The sequence below is a fragment of the Rana temporaria genome, chromosome 12 (assembly GCF_905171775.1).
Source record: "Rana temporaria chromosome 12, aRanTem1.1, whole genome shotgun sequence".
NCBI classification, from domain to species: Eukaryota; Metazoa; Chordata; class Amphibia; order Anura; family Ranidae; genus Rana; species Rana temporaria.
Genome location: NC_053500.1, coordinates 87,629,534 through 87,642,646, shown reverse-complemented (window position 1 = coordinate 87,642,646; position 13,113 = coordinate 87,629,534).

The following is a 13,113-nucleotide window of genomic DNA, read 5'->3' as shown; positions in this document are numbered from 1 at the left end:
CAAGACCTTTTGGTCCTATATACTTTAAACAGCAGTATACAGGCGTTGCAAACAAGATAAGGACTGTAGGTTTGTTAAGTAGAATCTGAACCATGTCATACTTTGCTCCTGCATATTGCACAATTTCCTAAAGAGACCCTCAACAAACTTCATGACACTTGTGCCTGATGAGGCCACTGATGTTCCAGTGGTGGTGGCCCGTGAGACTGTCCATACAGGCTTGGCCCCCCAAATTGCAGGTGCTGTGTGGCAACTGGCAACAATATGTCGATTATTTTAGAGTTGGGGGGGGGGCCATTACAATGCCAGATCTTGGCTGAATACATTTTTTTGGGGGGGAAATAAAAATTCTAGAAAAAAGGGGGGTTGCCATCCGGGGCCCCCTTTGAACAAATTCTGTGAAGAACTCCTATTCTCTGAGAGCCTCCATTATTCCTGAAAGTAGTAAAAATTAGGCAAAAAAACTAATGTCAGTCAAGCCTTAGCTTCCTCCCCATATCTAACCCACAAACTCATCCACTGATCATAAAGTCCAAAATTCAAGTTTCGTATCGTCGTACTGCACGATCGTTTTTCCGACGTTTTCTACCGACTGTGAACGACGTTCTCATTCACGCAATATCCCTTTATACACTGCGCATGTGAGAAGCTCCGCACGTTTCCCCCGCCCATGACGATCGTTCTAGTGATTGCCACGCCCCTTTTAAGTCGATCAATGCAAGACAGTGAAGAATCTGAAGACATGATGGAGGAGAGACAGCAAGCTGCAACCAGGCAGGAGAGAGGCCAGGCACACACCAGGAGGAGCAGGAGGCACAAAGCCACCAACATGACCTTCGACGAGATGGTTGAGATGGTGGCTATTCTTAAAAAGGTGGACTACGACTGCAAAAAAGGAACTTACAAGAACCCAAATAAAGTCAAGTCCGAGATCATGGAAAAGGTACGGAGGACTATCCATGCAAAATTCGGGGTGCAGAGATCCAGGGAGCAGTTGCGCAAGAGATGGTCTGATTTGAAAATCAGAGAGCCGGAGCAGATGGAGAGGATTCGAAGAGTCATCAGAAGACGTAAGTAATTTTCATGTGTACTCTGATTATTTGTTTTTATTATTTTGCGGCATGTGCTTTTTATTTCAGGTTGTGTATAAATACAGTTCAAGAATAGATGTCTCAAGGTTAATGTTTGTGGGCATAATAATTGGTTGTTCATTCTATTTAAAGTGGAGGTTCACCCAAAAACTAAATTTTTAACATTAGATTGAGGCTCATTTTGGGAAGCAGAATCGGGTGTTTTTTTTTTAAATCGAAGCAGTACTTACCGTTTTAGAGAGCAATGTTCTCCGGCGCTAATCCAACTTAAGTCAATATACAGTAAAAGGGGAGTATGCTCAGCAGTTGGTTACACATATGGACTCAGTAGCAGAAGTGTTGGCATGGCCGATCCACCCTATAGGCTCACTATGCAACCTGCTTAGGGCCCCGCAAAGCTGCTTAGGGCCCCCCAAATTACTGGTAAGAAGTCATTTTCGCCCCCTCACCCCGCTTCTCAACTCGCTGACTGCATGGGAGAGGAGGCAAGAAGTCAGCACCCCTAGCTTCTCAATTTAATGTAAGATGTCATTTCCGACAGCAGAACACCCCCTCCCCCCACTTCTCAACTTTCTTTAATGTGACATGTCACTGTCGTCAGCGCCTCCCGCTTCTCATTTTTAATGTGCCATGTCATTTTGCTTAGGGCCCCAGGGAGGGCAGGATCGGCACTGAGTGTTGGCCACAAGAACAACCTAGTTAGGGTGTCACACAGAGGTGATCCAGTGTATACTTGTTGTTTTTCCATGTAGGAAACTCGGCCAAAGAAATGCAGCAGCTTTGGTAATGGATAAAATCCTGTGTTAAGCTTAGAGGTATTGTAAAAACAGACAATTTTACCACACTTTATAAAAAGAATGATTGATATTCCTCTTTCAGGCCTCTAATCTTTTTGATTCATGTATCCCTTTTTTTTACAATCTCATAGAGCGCAATCAACGGCTCTTCCTGTTTACATTGTGATCAGCCGTGGTTGGACACGGCTGATCACGTGGTATAGAGTCTCCGTGAGAGACTCTTTACTGAGATCGGTGTTGCGGGGTGTCAGACTGACACCCTGCAACAACGATCGCCGCGATGCGCGCCCCCCGGGGGCGCGCAGCGGCTCAGAATCCTGATGACATCATATGACGTCCAGTCAGGATTCTACAACCACTTTGCCGACGTCAATCTGTCATTGGCGGGCGTCAAGTGGTTAAACAGGGGCAGAAAAATTGGGCCTTAGGCACAACACAACACTGCAACCCCTCACAGATACTGTATTTGGAGCGCAGCAAAGAGCCAATTGCAAAGTATTGCATCAAAAATTGTTATTAGACGCCCCTGTTAAACATGGGCAGAAAAATTGGGCCTTAGGCTCAACACAACAACCCCTCACAGATACTGTAATTGGAGCACAGCAAAGAGCCACATGCAAAGTATTGCATCAAAAATTGTTATTAGACGCCCCTGTTAAACAGGGGCAGAAAAATTGGGCCTTAGGCACTGGTGGCGGAGCCCAGAAACAAAAATGTTCTTACTAGCTATCAGCAAGATCAGTGAGGAGGAAAAGGATATTCAGTCAGCAGCACAACAGGACAGTCACTCAGCATCAGCATAGGCAGTCTCCAAGGAATCTGTCATTTCAAAAAAATTATTCAGTTACATCAGCATCAGGTGCTTGGTAGCTGGTGTTGATCCAAGCCTGATTCATTTTCATGAAGGTCAGTCAATCGACGGAGTCGGTGGAGAGGCGCACCCTGTGATCGGTCACAAAGCCTCCAGCAGCACTGAATGTGCGTTCTGAAAGAACACTGGATGCAGGGCAAGCCGGTAGCTCAATTGCGTACTGTGCAAGCTCTGGCCAGTGATCCATTCTCAAGACCCAGTAAGCCAAAGGATTTTCAGTGGGAAAGGTGTCCAAGTCTGATCTTGCCCCTAGGTATTCACGCACCATGTAAACCAAATGCTGGCGATGGTTGCTGGAACCGGTCATACCTTGGGGCTGCGGACTAAAAAATTGTCTGAACACATCAGTCAGACGGCCACCTTCTCCACCGCTCCTTCTGTGACTCACCAAAGCCTCAGCAACACGTTGTCCAGGAACAGGATTTGGTAATCCCCCAGGTTCTGGGAACGCGTTGCACAGACCCTTCTGCAAAGCCTCCCGAAGATGTTTCATCTTCTGCTCCTTCTGCGACGGCAAGATAAGCTCCGCAACCCTACTCTTGTAACGTGGATCAAGGAGAGTTGCCAGCCAGCAATGATCCCTCTCCTTGATACCACGAAAACTAGGATCCTTACGCAGGCTTTGCAGGATCAGGGAAGCCATGCAGCGTAGGTTTGCTGAGGCATTCGGGGCACAGTCCTCTGGGTCACTGAGGACGACAGGATCCGCAGCCACCTCATTCCAGCCACGTAAAAGTCCACGGGTTCCTTGGGACTGTAAGTGATCCCTTGAAGACTGCTGCTGCTGATGCTGAGTGCTAGGCTCCACCTCCATGCTGCTGATACAATCATCCTCCTCCTCCTCTTTCTGTGTGCTAGGCAGGCATGCAGGACCACTGTCTGGATAAAGGGGGACTTGAGAGGTAAGGAAGTCCTCCTCTTCCTCCCTCTGTTCTGCCTCAAGGGCCCTGTCCATTATTCCATGTAGTGTGTGCTCCAACAGGTGAAAAAGAGGGACAGTCTCACTGATGCATGCACTGTCACTGCTCACCATCCTTGTGGCCTTCTCAAATGGTGACAGGACAGTGCATGCATCCCTGATCAAGACCCACTGGCATGGGGAAAAAAATCAAGCACCCCTGAAACCAGTTCTGCTGCCATATTGGCACAGGTACTCATTGATGGCCCTCTGCTACATATGCAGCCACTGCAGCATGGCCAATGTAGAGTTCCATCTGGTGGGCATGTCACAGATTAGGCGGTTCCAAGTTGTATTCCCTTTGGAGGTCTGTTAGCCGAGCAGTGGCATTGTATGACCTTCGGAAATGCACACAGACTTTCCTGGCCTGCTTCAGGACCGGGTACCTGCCCAAGAACCACTGCACCACCAAATTCAGAACATGAGCAAAACAGGGCACATGGGTCAGTTTTCCTGGCTTAAGCTGGCGTGGCGTCAACCACCTCTGAGCCTGCCCCTGTAGAGCTGACAGAACCTCTGCCCCAGTGTGGCTCCTGTCTCCCAAGCACACCAGCTCTAGGACCGCATGGCATCTCTTTGCCTGCATTCCTGCGTAGCCCCTCGTACGCCTACAGAGCACAGCTGGTTCTGAGGAAACATCACCACAGGAAGAGGCCACAGAGGAAGAAGAAGAGGAGGGGGTGGAGGAGAGAGGTGTGTCACAACCAGTAGTAGTGTTTTGGAGGCGTGGTGGCGGAACAACCTCCAACACTACTGTAAATTGCCCTGCGTCCTTCCCAGTAGCCAGCAGAGTTACCCAATGCGCTGTGAAAGAGAGGTAACATCCCTGTCCATGCCTGCTGGACCATGAGTCAGCAGTAAGATGCACCTTACCACTGATCGCCCTGTCCAGCGAGGCATGGACATTGCCTTCCACATGCCGGTAGAGAGCGGGAATCGCCTTCCGTGAGAAAAAGTGGCGTTTGGGTACTTGCCACTGAGGTACCGCACATTCCACAAACTCACAGAAGGGTGACGAATCTACCAACTGAAAAGGTAGCAGTTGAAGTGCTAGCAATTTTGCTAAGCTAGCATTCAACCGCTGGGCATGTGGATGGCTGGGAGAGTACTTCTTTCGGCGCTGCAGCAGCTGGGGCAGGGAAATTTGTCAGCTACCATCAGTAGATTTCCCGCATGTACTACTAGGTTGTGACACACCTATTTCTACACCTTCAGTCCTATCAGTTCAGGCTTCAGAGAGGACTGAGGGTCTAGTGGGATTGGAGGTCCCAGCTGATGAGGGGCAAGGGGAGGTCCGCTTTGTTCTTTGGTGTGGGTCTTTCTGATATGCTTGCCAACGAACTGCATTGCAGGTCGACATATGTCTGGTCAAGCATGTGGTGCCCAAGCGGGTGATGTTTTGGCCATGCGAGATACGCTTGAGACATATGTTGCAAATAGCAACAGTGCGATCTGATGCACATGTCTCAAAAAAGGCCCACACCAAAGAACTTTTGCAGTACCGTTGAGACACAGCAGCGCCCTGCACAGGCGTAGCTCTGCGATGTAATGCAGTTGGTGTTCTGCCCTTAAGCTGGCCCCTGGAGGGCATCCTGCCTCTTTGGAGATGTGCCTCTGCCTCTTTCTCCTCCTCCTCTTCCTCCTCCTCTCTCCTATCAGGCACCCACTTAGAGTCAGTGACCTCATCATCCCCTCCCTCCTCATCACTGTCGAAAACCTGGCAGCTGGGGGAACATGACTGCCAGATTGCTGTCCCTCTCGGGCACCCGCTCTCTCTGGGCTCACATCAATGCCTTCCTCTATCTGTGTTCCGTCATCGGAGCCTTCAAAACGCTGCGCATTTTCATGCAGAATGTACCCAACACTGTGTTGAAACAGTTCGGGGGACTCCTCAGGAGGACATGGTGGGACTAGGGAAGGATTGTGTGATGCCATTGTGCAGAGGGAAGAGGATGCCTTGGCAGCTGCTTTGCCAGACAAACTAAGCTCAGCCTGGGTGAGAGAGGATGAGGAGGATGAGGACGGCTTGGTCATCCACTCTACTAATTTCTCTGCATGTTGAGGCTCAACACGGTCAGCTCCCGAAAAGAAGGACGAGCGTGTCAGACGGCCACGTGCTGAAGAGGATGCACCGTGTCCACCACCAGCGTTTCCTCTAGATGCAGAGCCTGCTTGCCCTCATGACTCTCTGCCTCTCTTTGTTGTCCTTCCAGACATTTTAATGGGCTGCACAGGACAAAATCAGAAATAAACAGCACACGTGCAGTAAGAGCAACTGCGTTTATGGGCAATTACACAGCACACGTGCAGTAAGAGCGACTGTGTTTATGGGCAAATAAATAGCACACGTGCAGTAAGAGCGACTGCGTTTATGGGCAAATAAATAGCACACGTGCAGTAAGAGCGACTGCGTTTATGGGCAAATAAACAGCACACGTGCAGTAAGAGCAAGTGTGTTTATGGGCAAATAAACAGCACACGTGCAGTAAGAGTGACTGCGTTTATGGGCAAATAAACAGCACACGTGCAGTAAGAGCAAATGCGTTTATGGGCAAATAAACAGCACACGTGCAGTAAGATCGGCTGCTTTTTTTTTTCAACTTAGAGAACACAACCCGGAGACATAATAAATTTTGCGTTCATACGCTGTCTCCATCCTGGTTTACATCATGGTGGAAAGTTGCTTTTTTCTCTTTTTTTATTCTTTTTTTTCTTGCTTTGTTTGTTATATCCATATATCGGTATAGACAAACTGAGCCTTTATGGCCATAGAATAGAAAAATACAAATAATGCTAGAGTTTACATAGTGATAAAAAAAAAAAGAGTGCCCCTACCCAAATCATCAAACCCAAGCCCCCCGTCCCCCCCATACCCGAGCCCGCCCCCTTACCCAAACCCACCCTCTTCTCTCCGAACTTCAGTCTCTTAACTTATCAACTTTTACTAAAAATGCGCTTCCTGCTCTATACCATCTTAACTAGGTAATTCTGTGATGACTTATAATCGACCCAATCCTGCCATTTCAGTTTAAATCCCCCTTCACCTTCCTCCCCCATAAACCTGAGCTGTTCAATATAATAGATGTCATTTATTTTGCCTAGACAATTCCTCATTGTTGGGCTCTCGGGATCTTTCCACTGTTTAGGGATTAGGCTCTTCGCTGCATTCAAGATATGGGGGAGCAACGTTCTCATATACTGTTTACTGGTCATGTTTGTCCCATGGAACAAGCACACCCACGGGTCGACTGCTATTTTAATTCCAGTGATTTCCTTAATTACTGATACAACTTTGTGCCAATATATATTGATTTTGGGGCACATCCACCGTGTGACATGGTTCCAGGTTCCATACAACCCCTCCAGCAGAACCCGGAAGTCTCCCCTTGGAATCGGTGTGCAATATCCGAGGTGATATACCATCGTGATGAACATTTAAAATTAATTTCTATCAACCCACAGTTAGTTGATGTAATGTGCACCATCTTCAGTATTTTCCCAAAGTCTTTCTCTGTATCCCCAGTTGCCAGCTCCTCATCCCATTTTTTAATATACGGAGGTGGCCCTTTACTTTTTAATCCCAACAGTATTTTAAAGATCTGTGAGATCCCACCTCTTCCGTTCGGCGCAATGCACATACGCTCTAGTGGGAGCAGATTTTCCTCTAGCCTGATCGGATGAGGGAGGGAGTCCACAAAATGTTTCAGCTGTAGATATCTCAACCAATTCAACTCAAACATTTCTTTGTCTACCCTAAGTTCCTGATAAGTACAAATTTTACCGTCTTTCAGTATATCCCTTACTTTTACATCAATTTTTTTAATCCAAATCCCAGACACACTTACTTTCCCTGGTGCAAAATAATTAGTATCATATAGTGGAATTAGTGGGGAATTATATCCCCATTTTTCATTTTTGTGTACCCTATCCCATATAGACATAGATGTCCGTGTAATCCTGTACATGTGCTCTTTTGACTGTCTAAATTTTGCCGAAATCCAAATCTCCTTCCCTAACCTAGATTTATTTAAACTACTTTCCAATTTAACCCACAGTTTTTCTTTATTTTCTCTAACCCATTCAACCACCCGTGTCATGTGAATGGCCGTATATTATACCTTGATGTCTGGTAACCCCAAACCGCCATGCGCCTTGTCTCTGATTAATATAGAAATACTGGGCCAGATTCACAAAGCACTTACGCCGGCGTATATCTCGAGATGTGCGGCGTAAGTGTAAATATGCGCCAGCGTATCTATGCGCCGTATCCCCAAAACGAGATATGCCTGAAAACCAGATTTTTCCGACCAATGTAATCTTTCTACACCTGGCGCATCGTGGGTGCAAAAATATACGCTAGACGCACCATTGTTTTGCTATGCAAATATGCAAATGAGGGAGATACGGCGATCCACAAAAGTATGTTTGTCCAGCGCAGGCTACGCACTTTCCGCATCAGCTGTACAGCCGGGCTAAAGTTACCCCTCATAAAAGCAGCTTTAACTTTGCACCAGACGTGTGCAGGTCAGCTAAAGCAACACCGTTAGGGATGAGCTGAGCAGCCACACTTGCAGGACAACAATCTGTATGCCAACATGCCAGGGGCATCCATGGTCATAGCTATACTACTGACTTTAGATGCACGCAGAAGGAGGAGGGAACGGAGGAGGAGGAGGGCACGGGAGAGGATATACCGCACACGCATAGACGTCTTTGGCATGTGTGATTCTGAGGTGTATCGAATCTTCATATTCACCCCTACTGTCATCATGGAATTAACCACAACCCTGAAAGATGACATCACCAGCCAGACACAACGCTCACATGCAGTGCAGCCACTGGTCAAGGTACTGGCAACACTCCATTTCCTTGCCAGTGGCCCTTTTCAGCGTACAAGTGGAGTTGTGGCTGGGATGTCACAATCCTCCATTAGCAGATGTGTGCACCAGGTTATCCCTGCAATCCTCAGACGCATGGCCAACCAAATCATCAGACCCACCCAGGAGGACCTGCGGGTGAAGGCAATCCGTGATTTCTACAGAATTGCAGAATTCCCACGCACTGTGGGGGCCATTGATTGCACACATGTGGCACTACAGCCCCCCCGTGAGACAGAGCACCTATACCGCAATCGGAAGCATTGGCATTCCATCAACGTACAGGTGATAGTCGATGCCCAATGCCTCATATGGCACGTCCGTGCCAAACACCCCGGGTCCAGCCATGACAGCTTCATATACCGTCAAAGCCCCATCCCAATGGAATTCGAACAGAACATGTATGGGGACAGCTGGCTGGTTGGTGAGTGAAATGGGTGTCAGGCATGACTGTCCCCCCCATGATGCAGACATCACGAGGGGCACATGCACGACTAACATCCTCCTGTCTTTTCCCTTCCAGGTGACTCTGCATATGCACTTGGACCCTATCTCATGACTCCATTCCGGAATCCCCAAACCCCACGAGAGCAAAGATACAATGAAGCACACGCACGTACCCGTGCAGTGGTGGAACGCACCTTTGGCCTCCTGAAGTCCTGTTTCCGATGCCTGGATAAGTCTGGGGGGACCCTGTTGTATTCCCCAAACTTCGTGTGCCAGATCATCGGTGCAAGTTGCATGCTACACAACTTCGCCGTGAGAAGGGGCCTGGAGATTCACATACGTGATGACCTGACCCCCGAACCCGACAATCTCCCCCTAACCGAGGGTCCCCTGTCTTCTGAGGGAAGAGCAGCCAGGAGACGCCTCGCATTAGGCATCTTTGCACGTTAAACCCACACATTAATCATGGCACAATGAGAATGCATGCATGCACACCACTGTGGTCCCTAGCACAGACACATCCTCATCAAATTGGATTAGCACAAGCCCACCATGCAGGACTTGTGGCCTGGTAGAAGGGGAGACCCCTGGGGGGAAAGCCCTGTTGGGGGAGGAGCTACCCCTGATGGAGGCCTGACTGCTGCCAGCCCTAGGGGGAGACTCCTCCAAATGGAGCGTGACATCATACCCTAAAAGCACCTCCTCCTCCTCAAGCTCCTCAGAGGACTCCGGGCTTGCCTGGGGGTCTTCCTCAGACTCATGTCTGGTGGAGGCTGCGGACTGGCCTGATGGCCCAGCACCCTCCTGCACATCTGTGGATGACACAAAACATACACAGGTTGGAGGATCCACACACTTGTCACATATTTCCTTCCCCCCCCCCCACACATGCTACTCACCAGATAGAAAAAAAAACACTTACCTGTCCTCACGGCCTCCTCAATGGAGTCAAAGCCAGGCAGCCCCTCCACTTGATGCCTGTGGAAGCACTGGGCCACCGCACGCTCCTCAGCATTCAGCCTAATAGTGCATGGTGGTCCCCCTCCAGTGCCCCTGGCATGAGCGACCATCTTTGCCAGCTTCCCACGGACCACACGCCTGAGATCATTGATCTTTTTTTGGATCCCATTTCGGGTCCGGGTCTCACCACCCAACGCATTGACATCGTCTGTGATGTCCTGCAGTATCTGCCTCCTCCTGGCCGGGGTGGTGTTGGCACTCTCAGGGCCATGCAGCAAACGACCAAAGCGGGTAATGGCCCTCACAATGATCTCCTTCTCCCGCAAGGAGTAGTTTAGCTTCCTCTTCCTCTCAGTCATATTTCCACAACACTCTCCAAAACACTCTCCAAAAACCACACCGACATGACACAAACCAACAAACAGCAACAGACAACGGAACAAAAGCACCTTGCTTCAGGAAGGGAAACAAATGGATGTACTTTTGCAATGGAAGGGCGTATGTCTGGGCCTATTTATGCACTGGGCGTATCTCACTAAGTACGCCGGGCCTAGTTCCTATCTCACTGATTGCGCCGGGCCGAGTTCTGAGCATGTGCAGAGAGGCTCTGACCATAGTCGGCATCATGTGCAGTCCGGCCGGCCCTTCATTTGCATGGGGTCACGGCTTATTTCGATGGAACACGCCCACGTCCTTCCCACTTTCAATTACGCTGGCTTACGCCTCGGAATTTACATTTACGTCGCGCCGGCGCAAATTTGGGCGCAAATACTATGAGGATACGGTACTTGCGTCTCTAAGTTGAGCCGGCGTAACGGAAAGGAGATGCGCTACGCCGGTCTATATATGCTCCGATGTACGTGGATCTGGCCCACTTTGTCATGAAGATCCTGCCAGAAACAGGCGACTTCGATTTTGCGGTTCTCGATCACGGCTGCGATCACGCATGCGTGTGCGTACACGGTTGCACATGCCTATTGGAGCCAGGCGGGGTATTTAAGCCAGCCTCTCACACACCATCCCTGCTGTCTGCTCTACAGCGTTGAGTATCTGAAACCTGATCTGAGACTTACCTGTGAAAGACCCGGCTTACCTTTGACTATTCCAGCCATCCGCCTGCACCTGATCCTTGGCCTGTTTTGACTACCCTTCTGTCTGCACCCCTGTACCTCGCTGTCCGCCCCGATATCTGACCCGGCCTGTCTGACCTTCTGTGCTGATCCAGTCTGCTGAACGATTCCAGTCTGTCCTAGTTCCAGTCCAGCTGAACGATTCCAGTTTGTCCTAGTTCCAGTCCAGCTGAACGATTCCAGTTTGTCCTAGTTCCAGTCCAGCTGAACGATTCCAGTTTGTCCTAGTTCCAGTCCAGCTGAACGATTCCAGTTTGTCCTAGTTCCAGTCCAGCTGAACGATTCCAGTTAGTCCTAGTTCCAGTCCAGTTTGCTGAGCTGATCCAGTCTATTGGACCTATCTTCTCTGCTGAGCTGATCCTGTCTGGTGAGGTGTTCCAGTCTGCTAAGCTGATCCAGTCTATTGGACCTATCCTGTCTGCTGAGCTGATCCATTTCCGGTATTCCAGTTCCTGCAAGGAAGCTTCTACTAGACTGACCCACTACCTCTTCTTGTTGATCCTGCCAGGCACCCGTGCCACTTCTTACTCCTGTCCCTTCTGTTATCCTATCAGGGGGCCACGAGTGGGAGCCCTAACAGAGGCCGACCTCTGCAATTCTGGCTCATCACCATCAGGTACGTGACACACTTATACGTGCTTTCTTTTTCCGCCATATAAATCTGCTTAATAGCTTTTTTAACATTTTAAAGTATGCTTCTGATATTGCAATCGGCAACATTTGTAATTTATATAGGATCTTGGGCAAAGTTAACATTTTAAAACTATTTATTCTTCCTAATATAGACCTCTGTCTAGAAGCAATTTTGTTTAAATCCGTTTTGATATCATTCAGTAATGGGATAAAATTATGTTGATAAATTGACTCGAGAGATGCTGTTATATTGACTCCTAGATATTTTAATTCCATGTCTCTCCAAATAAATGGGAAGTCTTGTTTATATCTGCTTACGTCCTGTGCTTTCACACTAATATTCAAGATTTCAGATTTTAAGGGATTAATCTTGAAATTAGATACTTCTCCGTAAACTTTAAGAGTTTTTAAAAGGTTAAGGAGAGATGTGGTTGGATTCACTGGGTGCGATTCAGATAGAGATACGACGGCATATCTCCTGATATGCCGTCATATCTCTGAGTTCCGTCCGTCGTATCTATGCGACTGATTCATAGAATCAGTTACGCATAGATCTCCCTAAGATCTGCCAGGTGTAAGTGACTTACACCGTCGGATCTTAGGCTCCAATCTCACGATGGCCGCTAGGTGGCGCTTCCGTTTGTATGCGCAACGAATATGCAAATGAGGATTTCCACCGATTCAGAAACGAACAACCGCCCGGCTCATTTCTTTTACGTCATTTGCGTTCGGCTTTTTCCGGCGTATAGTTACCCCTGCTATATGCGGCGTATCCTATGTTAAGTATGGCCATCGTTCCCGGCTCGAATTTTGAATTTTTTACGTCATTTGCGTAAGTCGTTCGCGAATGCGGATGGACGTAATTTACGTTCACGTCGAAACCAATGATGTCCTAGCGACGTCATTTGGAGCAATGCACGCTGGGAAATTTAGTGGACGGCGCATGCGCAGTTCTTTCGGCACGGGGACGCGCCTGATTTAAATTTGACACGCCCCCTAGCCGCGGAATTTGAATTCCGCCAGGGGATTTACGATACGCCGCCACAACTTTACAGGCGGCTGCTTTCTGAATAAAGCACTTGCCGCAAAAACTTGCTGCGGCGGATCGTAAATCAGATAGGTTACGCGGATCTAAAGATCCGCTAACCTATCTGAATCTAGCCCACTATGTATAACAGAATATCATCGGCATATGCCGCGATTTTGTGTTCCCCGTCATCTGTCTGTATCCCCTCAATGTCGGGGTTGTTTCTAATCCCAGACAGTAAAGGTTCTAGAGACAGGATAAACAATAAGGGTGACAAGGGACAACCCTGTCGGTTCCCGTTAAACATCTCGAAAAACCCGGA